The sequence below is a fragment of the Rhinatrema bivittatum genome, chromosome 13 (assembly GCF_901001135.1).
Source record: "Rhinatrema bivittatum chromosome 13, aRhiBiv1.1, whole genome shotgun sequence".
Lineage (NCBI taxonomy): Eukaryota > Metazoa > Chordata > Amphibia > Gymnophiona > Rhinatrematidae > Rhinatrema > Rhinatrema bivittatum.
This window is the reverse complement of record NC_042627.1, coordinates 36,596,702-36,618,504: the sequence shown is the minus strand read 5'-3', so window position 1 is coordinate 36,618,504 and position 21,803 is coordinate 36,596,702.

The window sequence follows — 21,803 nt, the reverse complement described above, 5'->3', positions numbered from 1 at the left end:
GATGCCACGCCATCTTTCCACGGCTTCAAACAGCAGATCGTAACCCAAAGTGGACCTGTGGGAGCAAGCACAGCAGCATATCCTCGTCCCCATGTTAACAAGGGAACGGGACCATGCCAGACAGGGTTAAGTAACATTCTATACAAAACTGACGGTTGTGGGTGACTAACCCTAGTCCCATAATGATTATCCATGGCTGTGGTCTGATTTGAATTTGATATGTTTAGATGATTTAAAGTGAACAATACTTTGTTCAGCCAGTCCTGCTTAGGGGGAAGTCCAGGGGCAATCCCTGCTTTTTATTTGTGTTTGTCAAGGGCATTCTTTAGGGTGTGATTGGCTCGCTCCACAATGGCCTGCCCTGTGGAGTTGTAGGGAATGCCAAATACGTGTTTAATGTTCCATTATTGACAAAATTCAGCAAAGGAATGGCTGCTGTAGGCAGGGCCATTATCAGTTTTCAGAACAGAGGGTAATCCCATTATAGAAAAAGTTTTTATACAGTGATTAATAACATGTTTGGTAGCTTCTCCTTTTTGGGGTGTGGCCCATAGAAAATGTGAGAAAGTATCAATGGTTACATGCAAAAACTTCCAGGGGGCGAAGGAGGGATATTGGGTAACGTCCATCTGCCAGATTTCATTGGCACGTAAGCCTCGTGGGTTCATGCCCATGGAAGGGGCAGAGGTGACTTGTGAATACTGGGGGCATTGCTGTACAATGGTTCGGGCTTGTTCTCTCGTCTAAGGAAGGGGTTACATATGCTCCAGGAAGAGAAGAAGCAACATTTCAAACATACTGGCTATCAGAAATAATGTTTAAATCAGCATTCATAAAACATTGCAAAGCGAGAATGACTGCAGCTATACATATGTAAAGGTGTCATTCACTTTTAGCTGTGGGATTTGAGAGCTGGAGTAAGTTCCATAAATGTCATAGTCAATCCTTCAGCAAGGTGTATCAATCTTTCATTCATCAAGGCCTAATTGTGATATGTGCTTCTTATGGCTTCGAGTACCTAATATAGGAAAAGAACTGAAATTCAAATTAATTAATGAGGAGATTTCATCATAGTTATAACTTTTCCATTACTAATCTTATATAATGTTTTCCCACTTTATTATTAAAATAATGAAGAAACAACTTAAGTGTCAGAAATAAATTTAGATCAAAGATCAAAAATCAAAAGGTGCTAGAAAAATGTTTGAAAAATAAAAGTTCAGAATTCTGTATAGAAATTAGGAAAATAAATTAAAACTGTAGTTTCTTTAAGACAGGAGGACTGTAGACTTGAAAAGTAAAAACTAGTATACAACAGAATTATTAAAATAATAATATAGTACAACTGGTAGAATAGCATAGCGCCTCCTAGTGGAGGCACCATCATTACTTTATAGATTGCAACCTGGAACAATAAATTCAATCAATAATACTCTGAGCTTAAATTCAATGTGGAATATCAGAATACAATATCAATTAATTATTAGAATAGGAACTTAAACACGCTGTTCACTCAGCTCTGTCTGCTACACGCTAAAGCAACTGTTACTACTATTAAATGTCCTTGTCAGTAACCTCAGTTCAGTATTAAAGAAGTTTGAAAGTATTGAAAAGGTTCAGTATTGAAGGTTGAGGGAAAAGGAGGTTTGGATCAGCAGGAGATCTGATCTGTCTCGTGCCCCCCTTTGAAAGCTGCAACGCACAGTTGGGGCAGATAATTCAGGAAGGAGAGGTATAGAGTACGTGTTGTGATAAAGAAATGTATCAGAGATATAACAGATACAGAAATTAGAGAGAGAAACTGCAGTACTAAGTCCAGTTTTTTCTTTTCAAAAGTTCTCCCTTCCCCTTACGAATGGCAATTAAGAGTTAACAACAGAAAGACAGAGTGAGGGGGAGGTCTAGTGTAGGAATGCAGAACAGTGTTTGTCAAGAGAAAACAAACAGAGGGGAGAACTCTATTCAATGAATCAAGTCTAGAGGTACTGAAAGGCAGCACAGTATAACATTAACTTAGTTAAATTATAATCCTTATACAAGAAATGTGCCAGCAACTGATAACATAACTAGATAACGTCAATCAGAGACAATGACTGGCAAGGATTTGCTGATCTCTTGTAAACAGATTCTATCTCAACTAACTTTGTCCTAAAACGAATACTGCAGTAAAAATACAAATTCTGTGCACTGGCAATGTAAGCAATTGCTATAAAAATTAAGGCTCAGAGAAACGGAGTCATCCTAAATCTGGTCCTATTTAACTTTGTCAAAGGGGAACATTTCACATTAAGTTTACACAGTGTCCTGTCCAAGTTTCACTACAGTTACAACATAAGGCTCTGCATACACTTTCTGTGGGGAAATGCTCTCTAAGTATGCAGACTTTCTGTAACGGAATATCAAAGCCCAAGATAAACATTCCTTCCAGGTTCGCTTTGTTTGCGCAATCACTTGGTTTAATCTGGTTTGCAACAGAGCATTGTATTGTCTCATTAGATCATTTCTTTCATGTTGATACTGGTTTTGTCTGTAATGCTGCTGCAATATCAGGAGTGTGGCTGCCTGGCCCCAGGTCATATATGCTAATTTCTTTGAAGATCTGGGGGCATAGTTACTGCTTATGGCACTCCGGGTGGTATTCAATTCTATTGCTGTCAGGGATCCCTCTAGCAACCCTCGGGTGTAAGAGGAGTGGAACCCTGTCTCCTTGATACTTGTGCAGAGTTCTCTAAGAATACTATAGGGAAGGGCGGACCAACTATATTCTGTCCCACCTAGTTCTTTGGTCCTTTCTGTAATGGGAGAGGCTTGAATCCCTTTCAATAATTCCTCCCTAGTGAAATTTCCATTCACTTGTTCTAGGTGAAACCCCATGCTGACCGCAGCACATAAATCGTTACAGGGAGCGGCGGTTTGAGATGGTAATTTACCTGGACAAATCGGTGATGCAGAATCAACGACTGTCGCAGGCAATGGCAGCTGGGGGTACAGGGAGCTGGTGGTTGGTGGGGGAAGGGCTTGCGGGTAAGGTGGAGGGAGGCTAGCTTCTCTGATTTCAGTGTCTTTAGTTTTCTGGGTTTTTTTCTCTGAGGTGGACGCAGAGGAAGCCATGGGAGCCATGGTAGGGGACGTTGATGTCCCCAGATATTCTATCGCTTCTGTGCATTTTTGCCAGAGCAACAATTGCCTTATAGGAGTTTGTGGGGGCGTATGCAGGCTGTTGCCTATCTTAATCCAATCTTGGACATCCAGAGTTCCAGCCTCTGGGTACCATGGGCAAAGGCAGGCTATTTCACCTATCAATTTTTCTAAGTCCCCTAGTCTGACTTGTGCTATTTCTCCCTTGGTGACGAAATAATGATTCTTTATTATTTTCTGCAGCTTTCTTGCATGACACGTCTGCTTAGCTGACAGTTTCCCCCCCATACTCACGATTGTTGGGAGCAGACTTGCTGAAAAATTACTTACGATTACGGGAGTAAGTCTGCTATTGCGGTGGCCACCTAGACTGTTCCAGCCGAGTGAGCAGGGGCTATCACGTCGGGCTCACCAGATATTGTGGCAATGAAGACACATCAGGCAGGATTCATGGCAAGAAGGGAAGTGAAGAGAAGGGCTGACCACTCCCGTGGGTCCCTTTTTATTGTACATATATCCATAGCATACAGACGTGTCATTACATCATTGGCTCTCCTAGCCATAGCATACAGAATTGTCATTAGACCATTGGCTCAGGGGTTGCGTACAGATCATTTCATTGGCTGCTGAAGCTTATACCATATATGTGTCTGTCTTTTGCCTGCATCTGAATACATGGCAGCTAGGTATCCTCTCCCTAGGCAGTGAGGGTTAATTATAAGCTAGAGATTTAAGATGTGCTAGTCTTGCTGCATTCAGTGCAAAGGTCAGAGAGAAGGGAAGTTAGCGTTAACCCCTGACATGGCCTGCTGGCAAAGCTCATAATTCCCCACACCTTTCTAATAATTCCCAACATTCTGTTTGCTTTTTTGACTGCCGCAGCACACTGAACCGACGATTTCAATGTGTTATCCACTATGACACCTAGATCTCTTTCTTGGGTTGTAGCACCTAATATGGAACCCAAAAATGTGTAATTATAGCATGGGTTATTTTTCCCTTTATGCATCACTTTGCACTTATCCACATTAAATTTCATCTGCCATTTGGATGCCCAATTTTCCAGTCTCACAAGGTCTTCCTGCAATTTATCACAATCTGCTTGTGATTTAACTACTCTGAACAATTTTGTGTCATCTGCAAATTTGATTATCTCACTCGTCGTATTTCTTTCCAGATCATTTATAAATATATTGAAATGTAAGGGTCCCAATACAGATCCCTGAGGCACTCCATTGTCCACTCCCTTCCACTGAGAAAATTGTCCATTTAATCCTACTCTCTGTTTCCTGTCTTTTAGCCAGTTTGCAATCCATGAAAGGACATCGCCACCTATCCCATGACTTTTTACTTTTCCTAGAAGCCTCTCATGAGGAACTTTGTCCAGCGCCTTCTGAAAATCCAAGAATACTATATCTACCGGTTCACCTTTAACCACATGTTTATTAACTCCTTCAAAAAAGTGAAGCAGATTTGTGAGGCAAGACTTGCCCTGGGTAAAGCCATGCTGACTTTGTTCCATTAAACCATGTCTTTCTATATGTTCTGTGATTTTGATGTTTAGAACACTTTCCACTATTTTTCCTGGCACTGAAGTCAGGCTAACCGGTCTGTAGTTTCCCGGATCGCCTCTGGAGCCCTTTTTAAATATTGGGGTTACATTTGCTATCCTCCAGTCTTCAGGTACAATGGATGATTTTAATGATAAGTTACAAATTTTTACTAATAGGTCTGAAATTTCATTTTTTAGTTCCTTCAGAACTCTGGGGTGTATACCATCCAGTCCAGGTGATTTACTACTCTTCAGTTTGTCAATCAAGCTTACCACATACTTTCATCACAAGTATGCCCAGAATCTGCTAAAGTTGTGGCCTCCACCACTTCCACTCGTAGGCAACTTCAGGCTTCGTCAGCTTTTTCTGATTCTTACAAGACCAGCACTAAATCAAATACTTGTCTTATTACAAGTTTTCTAATAATCCACATAGCCCCAGTTTTATTTATTGTTTTTCTAAATTATATTTTATGTTTTATTTTTCTTGTATTTTATGTTTATTGGTTTTGTAGATCAGCCTGGAGAATTTATGATTGGGAAGTTAAGTTGAACAAATAAATAAATAAAACAGGCAAAGCAGTTCTCCAAAACTTTCAGCCTCAATTTTGAGCACATCCCTAGGGGTGATATCTCCAAACGGGATATTTTTGCACAAACCATGAAAAGAATGAACCTCACTTGTAAGTCAGGCCATGTTGGATATGATCTTAGTCTCTCAAATTTGCTGCTAGTGCTCTTGTTAGTACTTGCATTGTGCCAAAGAGAGCTATGTAGTGATGTAGGAAGTGTGCCATGCAGAAGACCTGGGTCATATTCCAGGCTCTGGTTTCTGCTTCCTTGGCCTGCTAGGGCTGGAAAATCTGCAGAGGCAGCATTTACTGCCTAAACAGGGAGGGAATTCCATTTACTGTGCAACAGCAACACCTAGTGGCCAGACTTAGGGCCCAAAATTACAGGGTTCTGGAAGGACGTCTGGTGCATGGCCCCCGCCCCGCGTTACTGAGATGATTAAGCTAATGAGTTGGGAGGGGATACTAAATAGGGGAGAAATCACCAGATGGTTGCAAATAGAGGCTTATCATGTCTGATCCCAGCCATGGTTCCAGTTGAACTGGAAGTCCAAAGGAGCAGGAGGAAACGACTGGGCCCCCAGTAAAAAAAAAAGCATACACAAAAAATGGTAGCTCGTTTGTCATCAACTGTAGTTTTTTGTTTTTTTTTAAATCATTCAGCAGGAAAAGCTTTAAACTTTTTTTGTCATTTTCATTCAGTCTCATTTTAAGGGTTTGCTACAATAATATTTTATGTCCATCTTCTTGTGGGAGATTTACTTTGTGTTTCAGCAGGAAAGGAAATTGTATCTCAATTTTTTAATCTAAATCAATAGTAAGTGAAACAGTCTATACCTTTATTATAAAATATGTTCCCTGTGCATTCCTGTAGGGTGTGTTATTTTTAACTCGCCTGCTTTTCTATAAAGAGTCACAAAATCTTTAATGAGAAGCTGAAAGTGTTTTTGATTGATTAAACTGTAAAAATATGAGAGTTTTGTAAAAATAATCCACATCCATCAGTAAACTCCATTACAAAAACAAAAATCACGAAGATAGTAATAAATTCAGAAAGTTCAGAAAGAGGTAATACAATAAGAGTAAAAAAAAAAAAAGAAAGGGGCATTTATATGCAGCTCATTCATATTGAGGTTGATAACTGAAAAATCATCTGTCCAAATGTCTAGCCAGCTATATTTAAAGCGATATGTGGCTAATTTTAGATGCATAAGTCAGAGGCAGGCCAGAATTAGCCACTTAACCAACAAAGCTAATTTTGGTTGCGCCGTAGGGCTGTCTTAAATTTAACCGGTTATATTTATGCAGCTAGCTTTAAGATAGCCGGGTATATTAAGCGGCGTGGCCTTGCTGCTGAATATCCCAGTTAAGTTAGCCAGATAGCTATATCTGACTTACTTCAGCCTAGATTTCACTATAATTATAGCAAAATGATCACCCATGGCCAAAAAAGGGGCGGAGTGAAAGCGTGCAGCTGGCCGCATCATGGCGGTGCAGTATCGCATGGCGTGGTTGCGGTCGCACCGAACACTTTTGCCCCGTAGCACCAATAGAAAAGGTATAGGTATTTCCGGTGCTACTGCTGGCGATAATGTGCGAAACATTATCGCCCGTAGCGCTACCGGCCCCTCAGTTTTCAAAACCATACCCAAACTCCTCCCCTTTCCCTCATTTACATTTTAACATTGTGATGCAATTTGAAAAATGACCCCCTTAACTAGCTGCCCTGCGGCTGAATATTGATCTCTAAGTACCTAACAAATAGTAAGGAGATCAGTTAGGTCTGACCATATGACTAAAGAGAGCTTTCTTTCTTGGTAGCATTCATTATTTACAAAAAAATGTATTGATTAATCTAAGTGATGTTTTCATTTTGATATCAGCATTTAATATAGAGAATGGTTAGTATTGATGTATTCACAGATTGAAAACCTGTTTTCTTAAGAACAAATGATGAATGGGAGAGCTGAGAGCCATTAGCTGTAGATGTTCAGATTCATTTTGCTGTCTTGGAAGATCTGCGTTGCACAAGGAAAGATGTGCGGGGTTGAAAAATTCCCAGAAAATAATTTGTGATGACAGCCTTTGGCTACAAGAATTAACATATGATCTATATTGAGTCCATTGAAAGGGAAAAAAAATCAGTCCCGCCAATCTTGGCTTACTGAAACCGTTCAGATTCAGGTGCTCACGTTCACTTATTGGCATTATTGATTTCTGCTGGTGATAAACACAGCTGGCAAAACTTTCAAGGCAAGAGCAGTATAGCAACAGCAATATACTGTTTTATCATTAACCTGAGAGAGAGATGGAGTAAACCTTTTCTGAACATATTTTCATATATCCTCAACAAAGTAGCTGAAATGTTGTGTTGCACTCTGTTTTGTTGTAGTTAGTATTGGGTAGATTTCGAAAGGGATGCGCCGATTTTACAACACTTGACACTTAATTTCTTACACGTAATTTCTTACATGTACTTGCTTAGTCGCAATGCCTATTTAACAGTCATTTAATAGAGGACATATTATATAACCATTTACTGCAGTCGATATACGCTACTAAAGTCCATTGTAAAAAGGGGAACACACACATACCATTCAAAACACGAACAAGGTTATTCATTATTTGTTAAATATTATTGATACTCTCATTATTCCTTGTAATAATGTTAACGTTAATGTTCATTGGTTGATTGTTATTGTTCAATGTTCTATGTAAAAAACCCCGGTCTAACCTCCCAGACCAGGGCAACCTTTTTGTTACATGTAAACCGGATTGATTTGTATTGCATACAGGAATTCCGGTATATAAAAATTAAAAATAAATAAATAAATAAACATGTGCGCGCCGGCGCACGCATCTTATAAAATCGTTGGGCCGCGCGCACATGTGCGCTGGATTTTGAAATCTGCGCACAGAGCACGCAAGGGGGGTACAATTCTGCAAAATTTGCATGGCGATGCATCCCGGCATGCTCCAGTTTCCTACCCCCTACCCCTAACCTCCCTTCCCCTCTGCTCCCCACCCTCTATCTATCCTATCTACCCCCGATTTATTTTTTTTAACTTTTGCTCCTCAACAGGAGCAGTAGCAAGCTGTGCGCGCTGGCATAGCAGCAAATGGCCGCTGTACTGGCCGCCTCCAGCCCCACCTCCCGGACCGCCCCTTTATCTGGGCCTGGCACTTTGGCGCGTAACGGGTGTTACACGCGTGGCTGGCCCTTTGAAGATACGTGCAGCGCGCGCAAGGCCCGGCCACGTGCGTAGTCCCCGTTTGTTACACGCGTGGGGGGATTAAAAATCAGGTCGTATGCAGGTCGTATGTGTATTCAGTACAGTGTTTTGTATTTAAAATTGTACTTCTGTATTGAATGATCAAAATCCTTTGTTGCTTTTGATGTTTTTAATAACAGTTATTTTTAGCATGGTCACACATTCTTTGAGTGGGAGAACTGCAAAGTGAAGTTTTTCCTCTACCATATGCATTTGTAAGTGAGGCTAATGTTGCTTCTACTCGGAGGATGCTGGAAATGAAAATTTTTTTTCTAAAGCATTTGGCCTGTGTACATTGCACCAGTTCTAATACGCCTAAAGGATGTACTCCCATGGGCTACAGATATGTGGGAGTTGGGTTTGTCCAGGAGGAGCTACATTTGACATGCCCGTCTTCTTTTCCATGTAGTGCACACTAAATCACTTTCCTTTCCACTAAAAGATTTCAATGCGCACAATAATGGAACATGTTAGTGCATCTGAAACAAAAAAGGCTGAAACGTAAGGTAATTCCCTCCCTGACAAAAAAAAAAAGAAACAAAAATGGACAAAATGATTATAACCAGGGAACTAGCTACATCCTGAGATCCTATATATTTGATGGTCTCAGTCAAATTTAAGTAATTTCAATTGGCCTGATTTTCAAAAGGATTTACATGTGTAAAACATGGGCTGTTGAAGTGATTTCGCATGTTCTTCCATGTGCACAAGAAAGAGGCATTCCGGGGGGGGGGGGGGGGGGGCGGAGTTGGGATGAGGAAACCATTATGTCCATGGTTTTGTTTTTCAAAAGTATGCACATAAATCTACTTGCACACATTGGCGACTGCTTATGAGCCAGGTGTAAATGTTCACACACAGGCTCTGTTGGTTTCCACATACATCCACTGATTTTGAAATCAGATTTATATGCATGTCTGCTTTGAAAATTGTACATGCAAACTTTAACCTTAAACTGGCCATGGAAAATTGCCCTGAGTAGGAACTATATGTATGATAAGAGGATAACTTTCAAACAAATGTGTGTGGCATATATGACCATGAACAGATCTACGCAAGTATTTTATAACTTGCACTTATGATATATATGCATTTTATACAATAAATATATCTCTACCCTACAACATATGGGGCGGATATTCAAAGGGTTACACGCGTATTTTACGCGCGTAACCCAGAAAACCCGCTCCTGCGCGCGCAAGCCCCGGGACGCGCGTATGTCCCAGGTCTTGAAAAAGGGGCATGGCGTGGCCAGGGCGTGGCCTGGGCCAGAGCATCCAGGCATAGCGGCCATTTGCTGCTGTGCCCAGGATTGCGGGCTGGCCGTTGCTGGTGCGCACAACCTCAGCCTGCCTGGAGGTAGGCGCAACTTTGTGAACAAAGGTGAGGGGGGGGTTAGATAGGGCTGGGGGCGGGTTAAATAGGGGAAGGGAGGGGAAGGTGGGGGGAGGCAGAAGGTGGGGGGCGGAAGGTAAGTTCCCTCTGAGGCCGCTCTGATTTCGGAGTGGCCTCGGAGGGAACAGGGAAAGCCTTCGGGGCTCCCCTAGGGCTTGGCGTGTGCAAGGTGCACAAGTTTGCACCACCTTGCGCGTGCCGACCCTGGATTTTATAACATGCGCGGCTGCGCGCGCATGTTATAAAATCGGGCGTAGATTTGTGCGCGCTGGGTTGCGCGCAAAATCTACGCCCGCGCCTAAGTTTTAAAATCTGGCCCTATGTGTGTATGTAGGCTTATAAGTGAATACTTGCAGTGCATTGAACCAATGAAATCAATGCACTGAACGTGTGTACTTTTCCTACCTGTTTAAAAAATATATGTGTGTATATTTTTTGCACAAAAGTACTTACTCATATAAGTCACAATTTATACGTGTAAGGTGGCCAATTTTAAAACATGCATGCATAAATGAAGTTACCAGTTTTACCAATTAGGTCAGCAGTTTGCCCAGACCTTCTCCAGGTCATCAAGACCCTCCTGCTTCTTCAGCCTGAACTTCCCCCAGTTTACTTTGGCTCACATCTGGCCATTAGTATACAATAAACATGTTTAATATCACATTTGCCAGATAATTAGCTGGTGTAAAAATATGCGTGTAAGTTAGCAAGTCTATAAAATACAGAGTATGTTGTGCTTCTGCTATCTCTTCACTTTTTACTACTATCAGCCCACTATGCCTTTCTCATGCCTTCTTAGTCTGTCATTCTTGTAGCTCCATTCTGGGCAGGCATTCCATGCATCAACCACTTGTTTCATGAAAATAATTAGCAGATGTTTAATTGCGTGGATATGTTGCCTAATGTATTTGCGTACATCACTTATAGCATACATGTGTTTCTCACAGGACAAGCAGGATGGTAGTCCTCACATGTGGGTGACGTCATAGGACGGAGCCCCGTACGGAAAACTTTTTGTCAAAGTTTCTATAAAGCTTTGACTGACACTGGCACACTGAGTGCACTGAGCATGCTCAGCCTGCAATTATCCCTGTGAGCCACAGGTGTCTCCCTCAGTCTCTATTTTTCCGCTCTGCAGTTAGCATAGCAGTTGGAGCTCTGTGAGGAATTTTTAACTTTTTTCCTCTCGGAAACACTTAACCTTTTTACTTCAAAAAACACTTTTCCCTGCACGGGTCTCCCTCCACGTACGTTTTTACGATGCTCGGTGAGTACTTGACTTATTTTTTCGGTCGGTTCCTGTCACCTTCCTGGCCTGCTAACCGACTAAGTCCTTCCCTCTCCCTCTTCAGTTAGCTACACATAGCCTGCAAGTGTCTCTCTGACACTCTGCTGGGTTATTAGCGCTAGTGGGACAGGGACTTTCATGGTTTTCATTGCCACCAGGGCCCCTTAAGATTCAAGTCCTTTGTTTCCCCGGTACCCTCGCGCAGTCGATGTCCCATCGCTACCGTCGGTACTCCCCCTCAGACAGCCCTGGATTTCTAGATGCCATCAGTACCCCTCCCCCCGTGGTACCTGATGCCATCCTCCCTGCATCGTTTTTATCAGTGCTGCCAGGTTTTTTCCTCCTTCGCACTGTTTTCTCCTGGGGCTCCTTCGGTGCCGTCTCTGCCGGGTGAATGCCTTGACGCACAGCTTGTTTCGTCGCTGCCATCCATACTCCGGTCCATGCCACCGTTGCCCGGCACACTTCAATTGATGCCGGGGTCGCTCTCATCGATGTCATCCCCTAAATTATGGATGCATCTGTGCTTGGGACCTTTCTATCGATGTCCAGAGCTTTTCCATCGATGGGCATCTGTGCCAGGTCAATTCCATCGATGGGCATCGGTGTCGGGTCGATTCCATTGATGGGCATCATTGCCAGGGCCCACTCCATCGATGGACGTCAGTGCCAGGGCCCATTCCATCGATGGACGTCAGTGCCGATGCCCATTCCATTGATGGTCATCGATGTCAGGGTCCATTCCATCGATGGACATCGATGTCCAGCTGTCTTCCATCGATGGCCATCGATGTCTGGTCGATCCCATCGATGACCATCGATGCCGCGTCTATTCCATCGATGGGCATCCATACCAGACCCATTGCATCGATGGGCATCTGTGCCAATACCTTTTCCTCGAATGCCGTCGATGCCAATGCCAGTCCCTGGCTGGCATCGAGGCCAAAATGGATTCTATCGATGTCAATGTCGGTTCCGTTCATGGGTTTCATGCTGACATCAATTCCATCGACGCCCATATCGGTGCCATAGACACCCATGTCCGTGATACCAATACCATGTACATCTTGCTACCCAACTTGGTCCAATCGATACCGTCAACGTCTGTGGCCATACAGTCGATGCCCATGGCTACGCCACAAAGGGCATCAGTGCCCGCCTCTATACATCGATGCCCTCGACACCCATGTCATTTCCATCGGTGTCCTTGACATCACTATCGATTCGACCTCGACTCCTTCGATGCCGGTATCTTTTTCCACTATACGAAACTACATCATTCCATAGTTACCTAGGCCGGTGCTGTCAGTGCCCATCACTGTCATCATTCCTCTGGCCAGTCATCGACGGTTTTTTCATATACATTTTTGACGATACCCTCGAGGCCGCTTCGGCTGCCATCAATACCGTCAATACCGACATAGCACCGCCACATAATCGCCTCGCCTCCACACAGTGCTCCATGCTTTGGGTTCTTTTTAAAGCCCCGTTTTAGCTTACGACACTACATTGTGTCAGGAGCAGAGCAGGAGTCCTGACAGTCCGTCATTGATCGCCATCCAGGACAGCGAGGGCTTCCATCTCGGCGCTGGGGAAAGACCGGGCCGAGAACCGTGGCACCCATCATCGCCGACACCGTGATCGTCCGCCGCTGACGCCATCCCGCATGTTGGTGCCCTCCTTCTCCAGGCTGGACAACACTCGGGCAGAGCAACAACACCACTGTCAACAGCACTGTTCCGTACAGTTGTGGCAGTCCTTGGTGATCCAGAACTTCCGGATCCAGGTCCGACGGCTTCTGCATCGGCGTCACGACACATCAAGCCGCTGCGACGAGGGAGGGGATCATGAGCTCCGTAAGGGGCTCCCCTGTTCCCGGCGTGCCCCACCGTCAAGTGGTGTGGGATTCTGGCCCTCTGTTCTGTGAAGCAGTCGAAATGCCAATCACGCCCAGCCAGTCTCCTCTGTACCTGTGCCACCATACCAGGTTTCAGAGTGAGATGGATGTTTACGTCCGCGGCCTTCCCCTCGAGGACTCCAGAGAGCGACGGAGTCAGCAATCTTCACCGGCTCGTCCTGCGGCGATCCACGTCGGATGGTAAGTACCCGATTCGGCGGCATTCCCATAGAGATGTGTTCTCCCATTCGGACCATGGTTCGAAAAGTTCTGGGTCATGTGCCTTCAAGGGCTGTATTGGTGTCACATATCGCTATGTTAGCTATGTTAGCCACAATACCAGGAGAACCCCTCTATCTTCTTGGGATTGCAGCAGGGCTTCCTCTCTTGTCAGTAACAAGTCCCTGTGCCGACCAATGCTCTGACTCTTGGTTCCTATTCTCAACCAAAGTTCCAGTTGCATTGGCTGATCTGCTAAACATGAGATTCAGCAGCCATAGTCGCATGTACGAGTCCACCTTGAAGCCTGGCTGCAGGTCTCAGTGTCTCCTTGTACAGCACACAGAAATGCGGGTACCACTTACTGCTCACACTCCTGTGGGAACCTATATGATATCCTCCACTGGGACACCCCCTGGTCTCCCATCTGGTCAGATATCAGAGCGGTCACCCCACCTTGTACCAAAGTCCCGGTACACTCTCCCAGGCGCTACGAAGTGCAGAGGGGAGAAGGGAGGGGGGTTGGGGAGTTTTAATTACACTATTCTTTCTTTCAACAGAAAGTAGTTACTCTCCGCACATCCTGGACCTAAGAAACTCCACCTTTCTTTAGAAGTCACAGGTAAAATGGTATCTCTGGTTACCATCACTCCATATTGCAGTAAGTACATTACTTTAATGTTTCTATGTGCTTTATGGTGAGTCAATATTACAACCCCAAGCTCTGCCGCTGGCACCAGCTTCGGGAAGTGAACTGTCTCTTTGCATCACTGTTGGTGAATGCTGTTCTCTCTACGGAGTGTAACATCATTCACTTTTTCCTTGCATGGACTACTGCTTAACCACATTCAGTCCATGCAAGGAGCTCTCACTTCTTCATGACTCACTATACATTTACTAACTGGGATTACTGTCACTGCCATAAATCCCTTCTGCAACACTTCTGGACACCACAGTCTTAAGACCTTCTTGTCCAGCATGTGCACAGACATTCTGATAAATTCTTACATGTCCCTGCGAATATTTTCCATAACCTCAACCCTTCAACCTTTCATGGTTCGGCTATGGGGTTTTTTCCCACTATGCATTTTTTCTCATAGTCCAAAGCTGCTATGGGTTATATTCAGTGACATTCTATACTCAATGGGCCTAAGCTGTTTCACTGCTTTCGTCCCTTATTCTTATTCCAGATGTCGAGCTAGATCCTAGTCTCCTTCTGCTCATGCTCGCATTTACTCAGGGTTGTAAAGTTTGGCCTAAAAGCTTCTCAACCCAATATGCGTCTATTCCACTCCAAGCACAGTTTTCTCTTAAACTGCCTGGAGCTTGTAGCCATGAGTTATACCCCTATGCCTTCCAATACTGCCTCTGCAACAAAGCTGTGTGCATACAGACAGACAGCATAGGGACAATGTGCTTTCCAACACACAAGCACGCACTACCTCTTAGCTGCTCTGCTGGACAGCTGCGCAGCTCTACCTTGGCCCTTGCTCACTTCATGCGTCCTTGGGCCACTTTAAGAGGTTTAATGAACGCACTATCAGACCTTCTCCATGTAGGTTCTATCCTCTCGAATGGTCTCAATTACATCTGTACAGGGAAAATCTTCTAACGCTAAGTTTAACTAAACTTCCCGCTGTGTTTGAATCGCACCATATGGTGCACAGATCCTGCTCCCTGTACATGTTTCCTATGCGTTCCCGTAGATGCCTTTCTTCCATCAAGGGCCTATTCATGAACTGGGACGGGGTTCAGTATACCTTAAACCCACGCCCTAACCGAGACCAGTATGCTTCCCATACTTTTCAATCCATCATACCAGTAATCAAATTACCTTTTCACCAGTCAGTCCCAAATCATAGACTAACTGATGTTCTTAGGTTCTGGTAGATTCACAAGACCTTCTACACATAAATCCTACCATTTAAAATGGCAGGCTTTACCTCATGATGCATAGAAAAGGATATTACCCTTTTTTCTTTTTCTACACCACTCTTCTCTTGCTCCCTCGGATTCTGCTCACCAGACATCCTCCTCATAAGTACACCTTTATTCTAATAGGTGTTTCATTTTGGGAGTGGGGATACCCGTTTAACGGTAAACCCCTTCTGAGTCAGCTTACCATGGATTATCCACTGATCAAGCCGCCTCTGTTTTCACTAGTCACGGAATGGAATATCTATATTTCATGCTTATCAGTCTCATACGTTCTACGTTCGAGCCTTTCCATTCCTCTCTTTTCACAATTTGGCAAGGGAAATTCTTTCCCTCTTAAATGTCATTTCTGCCAGCAGTGTCAATGAGTTACACACTTGTTCCATACTCATCTGACCCTGCGTTCCTCCGTCACTGAGTGGTTCTTACACATTCAACTTTCTATCTTTCTTAAGGTAGACGTTGCATCTCACCTTACTCAGGATATACTCTGTCCATTTTTTCCAACACCTCTCTCTCTCACCAGGGAGAGAGGAGTTTTTCCGCATTCCTGTACAGTAATGCTGCGTTTGCATTCTATCTCCATCGCACTGCATTCCATATGAATTCCACCTAACTCTTTCCTTCCCTGGCAAGAGTCAAGCTGCGAGTTCCAGTGCGCACACAGACCTATTCCTTCTGACTGGTCTGTATCTCTTTTCTACCAACAAGCAGACTTTCACTACAACACTGTGTGTATCCACATTCTGTTGCGTCTGTCCTAGCCTTAATAGCTTCCCCTCGGTCGCTGCTGCTTGTACATATTTATCAGGCTGCAAACTGGAGTTCTCTCCATACCTTCGCAGCCCATTATTCCTTAGATACGACTGGCCGGCATGCTCCATGTTTGGCCAGTCCGTCTACTCTTATTCCTTCGGTTTAACTACCCAACATCCTTCCACGAACCCATTGTGGTTTTCAGGATGCCCTCCGCTCCAAATTCCACCCTAGCCAATGCGTTTTTCGCGTGTCTACGGTGTATTTGGTATATTCTCGGGCATCCTCAGCTCGGTACTCACCCACATGTGAGGACTACCATCCTGCTTGTCCTGTGAGAAAGCAAATGTTGCTTACCTGTAACAGGTGTTCTCACAGGACAGCAGGATGTTAGTCCTCACGAAACCCACCCGCCACGCCGCGGAGTTGGGTCTCTTTACGTTTCACTTTTATTTTAGTTTCGCTTGCGCTTTTAGCTATAAGACGAGACTGAGGGAGACACCTGTGGCTCACAGGGATAATTGCAGGCTGAGCATGCTCAGTGCACTCAGTGTGCCAGTGTCAGTCAAAGCTTTATAGAAACTTTGACAAAAAGTTTTCCGTACGGGGCTCCGTCCTATGGTGTCACCCACATGTGAGGACTAACATCCTGCTGTCCTGTGAGAACACCTGTTACAGGTAAGCAACATTTGCTATTTCTTGGCTCCAGAGTGCCCCTGGACTGCCCCTTTTTGCACAGGTAAATGTTGCGGTCTCTGCCGCTTCCCCTTCGCTAGCTCTGAACAGTGCCTACCTCCGCTGCTGGAAACGCCACGTTCCGCGTGGCTGGGACTCCGGCAGCTCTGCCAGTTCCACGTGGCGGCCGCCATTGCTTGCCCGTCTCCCCGCTGCCTCGCGCGCGTGCGAGGACGCCCACTTTGTGCGCACAGCTCCCGGAAGTCTGGCCCCGCCTGTGCTGATGACGCCATGCCCTAAGCCCGATATAACCGGCGTCCGGACTCCTTCTCCTTGCCTTGCAACGAGGTTCACTACTGCCTAGTAGTTCTGAGTTGCGCTTCGTCTGTTCCTCGTTCCTGACTTAACCTTTGGACTGCCTTTTGACTTCGCTTCAGCCTGCCGCCTGCCTCTGACCTTGGTTCGTTCCCGACTTCGCTACAGCCTGCTTCAGCCTACAGCCTGCTTCAGTCCACAGCCTGCTACAGACTCCATTTCAGTCTACAGCCTGCTTCAGTCCACAGCCTGCTACAGACTCCATTCCAGTCTACAGCTTGCTTCAGTCCACAGCCTGCTACAGACTCCATTCCAGTCTACAGCCTGCTTCAGTCCACAGCCTGCTACAAACTCCTTTCCAGTCTACAGCCTGCTTCAGTCTACAGCCTGCTACAGACTCCATTCCAGTCTACAGCCTGCTCCAGTTCCAGCATTCTACAGACCCTGCCTCAGTGTCCGGTTAGTTACAGTTCCCGCTGCCTCCCGCTGCCCTGTCATCAGCTGGCCCTTGGCCTGTACAGCCGGTCCACGGACTATCTCATACTCTTGGACTTCCTATACTACACTCCCAGCCTAGGCCTTACCTGCCACTGGACTTTGAGCATATTCCCCAAGTCCCAAGGTTCCAGGACCCTACGGGCTCCTCCTGGGGGGCTCCTGGTTCCCGGGTGAACACCGCCAGCCTGTGGCTCCGCCTCCCGGCCTACCCTGTCATCCTAGGTGGGCCGGCCCAAGGGTCCACTACCTCGCCTGCAGTCTCCAACTGCAACAGTTTGCAAGGCCATAGACTCGGCGGAGACCCCAAGCCTGCAGGCCATTCCAGGGATGGCTCAATGCCTCCAGCAACAACAGCACTGCATTGATACCCTCGCGGCCACTGTGGAACAGTTGGTCTCTCGTCTTGAGGTTTCCACTCGGCAGTTGCCTCCGGCATCCGCGTCCACTGCAACTTCAAGCACTCAGCTGCCCACGCCTACCCGGTACGCCGGGGACAGCAAGACATGCCGTGGTTTCCTAAACCAGTGCCAAGTGCGCTTCACCCTGCTGCCAACACAGTTTCCCTCAGACGCAGCCAAGGTAGCCTTTATCTTTTCTCTGCTGGACGGCAAGGCCCTCGATTGGGCTTCACCCTTGTGGGAACGTTCGGATCCTTTGCTACAGAACCTACAAGATTTCCTCCTTAACTTCCTCCTGGCCTTTGATGACCCCGCACGCCGATCCACCGCGGCCTCAGAGCTCTTACACCTTCGGCAAGGGACACGCCCGGTGGCTGAGTATATTATAGACTTCCAAACCCTGGCCATGGAGGTCTCTTGGCAAGACGATTACCTTAAAGGGATTTTCCTCGAGGGTCTGGCAGGCCATATCAAGGATGAACTGGCAGGTCGGGAGCTCCCTGAGGACTTAAATGACCTAATGGACATTGCTGGTAGGGTGGATCGCCGTCTCCAACAGCGGGATAAGTCGCTGAGCCCCACCACAGCTGTCTACCTCCGCCAGAACACCTGCTCCCAAGGTTCTTCCTCCCACTGTGCCTACTGGGGAACCCATGCAATTGGGCAGGTCTCCACTTACCCCGGAAGAAAGGAAGAGACGTCGCTCCCTAGGCCTCTGCCTCTATTGTGGAGGCAAGGGGCACTTTCTTGCTTCTTGCCCAGAGCGTCCGGGAAACGCTCATGTAGGTTACACTGAGGAGCTACACCTAGGTGCTACTGGATCAGCTCCTCTCTGCACGCTACCAGTAACTCTGAAATACCCCGGTGGGGAACTCCAGATTCGTGCCTTCATTGACTCTGGCGCTGAGGGGAACTTTATTGTGGCCGATCTGGTGACTCAGCTTTCCCTACCGACTCTACAGAAGGTCCCTCCTCTGCGGATCTCCTCGATCCGAGGTACTCTACTTCCGGGAGTCATTACCTGCTCCACGGTCCCAGTGACACTGCAAACAGGCCTGTTCCACTCGGAGGAGATCTCCCTGCTCGTCCTGGAGCGAGCGGTGCACCCGTTGGTCTTGGGACTTCCTTGGTTACGTCAGCATTCTCCCGTGATACAATGGGATGACTTCCAACTGGTTCGTTGGGGTCCTGCCTGTTTTAAACGCTGTCTACAGCTCCCACGTCCGCCCAGACCTCTGCACCTCTGCTCCTCGCACCTCCTACCTGAGCCATACCAAAGCTTTCAGGATGTTTTCTCCAAGGAGATGGCGGAGATTCTTCCCCAGCACCGGCTGTTTGATTGTCCTATCGACCTATTGCCGGGCACCACGCCCCCTCGTGGCCGAGTGTATCCTCTGTCACTACCCGAAACGAAGGCCATGTCCCAGTATGTTACGGAGAACCTAGCCAAGGGGTTCATCCGCCCGTCTTGCTCACCGGCTGGTGCCGGATTCTTCTTTGTGGCCAAGAAGGATGGCTCCCTCCGGCCGTGTATCGATTACCGCGGCCTGAACGCCATCACCAAACGAGATCGGTACCCCCTCCCGCTTATCCCGGAGCTTCTGGATCGCCTCCAGGGTGCCCGCATCTTCACGAAGTTGGATCTCAGAGGGGCCTATAACCTCGTCCGTATACACCCAGGGGACAAATGGAAGACGGCATTCAACACCAGGGATGTGCATTACGAGTATCTGGTAATGCCCTTTGGACTCTGCAATGCCCTCGCCGTCTTCCAGCACCTCATGAATGAGGTACTGCGTGACATGCTCCACTCACATGTCATAGTCTACCTGGACGACGTGCTCATCTTTTCCAAGGATGTGGACTCCCATCGCCACCATGTTACACAGGTTCTTCAGGCCCTCCGAGAAAACCGCTTGTATGCCAAGCTGGAGAAGTGTACATTCGAGGCTGAGTCATTGCCCTTCTTGGGATACATCATCTCCTCTACCGGCTTCCGCATGGTCCCAGAAAAAGTAGCGGCCATCACCAAGTGGCCTCAGCCCACGGGCCTCAAGGCCCTCCAGCGATTTCTGGGCTTTGCTAATTTTTATAGACACTTTATCCTGCGATTCTCGCATCGAGTTGCTCCGCTCACGGCCCTGACCCGCAAGGGAGCTGACGCCAAAAACTGGCCTGACGCTGCGGTGGCAGCCTTCTCCGACCTCAAAGAGGCATTTCTTTCAGACGTTTGCCTCCAGCATCCAGATCCCTCCAGACCGTTCATTGTGGAAGTTGACGCCTCCAGTATAGCGGTTGGGGCGGTTTTCAGCCAACACTCCAACTCTGGCCAACTCCTCCCCTGCTCTTACTTCTCCAGGAAGTTTTCTCCAGCCGAGAGCAATTACTCCATCGGGGACAAAGAGCTGTTGACGATTAAGCTCGCCTTCGAAGAGTGGAGACAATGGCTCGAGGGCTCCCTGCATACTACCACTGTATACACAGACCACAAGAACCTGGAGTTCCTGTCACAGGCTCAACGACTGAACCCTCGTCAAGCCCGCTGGGCCTTAGTCGTTTTGAATTTGTTCTGCAATATCGGCCGGTGGCCAAGAACCTCCGAGCGGATGCTCTCTCCCGCACTTCATGCGTCGAGGAGGATCAAGAACCTCCTCAATTTATCCTGGACCCGAGTAAGGTCCGCCTGTCTGCTTTGACGGTCCTCTCCCAGGATAGGACTGTACTTCCTTGCCGGGATCGCCTAACGGCCTTACGCTGGGCTCATGACTCTGAGGGCACTCAGGACGTGAAAGAACTTTAGAACTTATCAATCGCTTCTATTGGTGGCCCAACATCCGGCGGGATGTTTTCTCCTATGTGAGTTCCTGCCCCACCTGCGCCCGTCAGAAGCCCAGCCCTGGATCCCCTTGTGGCCTTCTGCAGCCACTACCGGTCCCCACCGAACCCTGGACCCACATAGCTACGGACTTCGTGGTGGACTTACCCTCGTCTTGCGGGCATACAGTCATCTGGGTCACCGTTGACCGCTTCTCAAAGATGGTGCACCTGGTGCCTTTGCCTAAACTTCCTTCAGCGCCCGAACTGGCCCGTCTCTTTGCTCAGCATGTCTTCAGGCTACATGGTCTTCCCCAAGACATAGTCTCCGACAGGGGACCCCAGTTTGTAGCTCGCTATTGGAGAGCCCTCTGCAAATGCTTTGAAGTAAAGCTCAGCTTCTCCACAGCCTTTCATCCACAGAGCAACGGGCAGACCGAGAGAATGAATCGGACCCTGAAGGCCTACATTCGGGCCTTCATTAATGAAAAACAAGACAATTGGTCAGAACTATGCCCTGGGCCGAGTTTGCCTACAACAACCAAGTTCACACCGCTACCGGCAAATTCCCATTTCAGCTTGTCTACGGGACACCACTAAGACCTCCGCTCCCGCTGGATGCCCCCAGCGCCTCGCCTGCCGTTCAAGTAACGGCCCAGCAACTACGGACATTGTGGCACAAGACTCAGAACCAACCACGCCGCTCAGCCGTGTCCGCCAAACAAGCGGCTGACCGCCACCGACGACCAGCTCCCACCTACCAGCCGGGGGACCGAGTCTGGCTCAGCACCAGGAACATCCATCTCCGACTCCCATCACGGAGATTTGCACCCAAGTTCTGTGGGCCATTTCGGGTTGCTGAGCGGGTGGGCCTGGTCTCGTATCGGCTGAGACTGCCTTCTACTCTCCGAATCCACAATGTCTTTCATGTGTCCCTGCTTAAGCCTGTGGTCCTCTCTCGTTATCACCGTACGCCTCCGGATCCTACTGCAACAGCCATCGACGATGACCCTACTTACCAAGTGCGTGAGGTCCTGGACGTCCGCTTCCACAACTGTAGATGGGAATACCTACTGGCG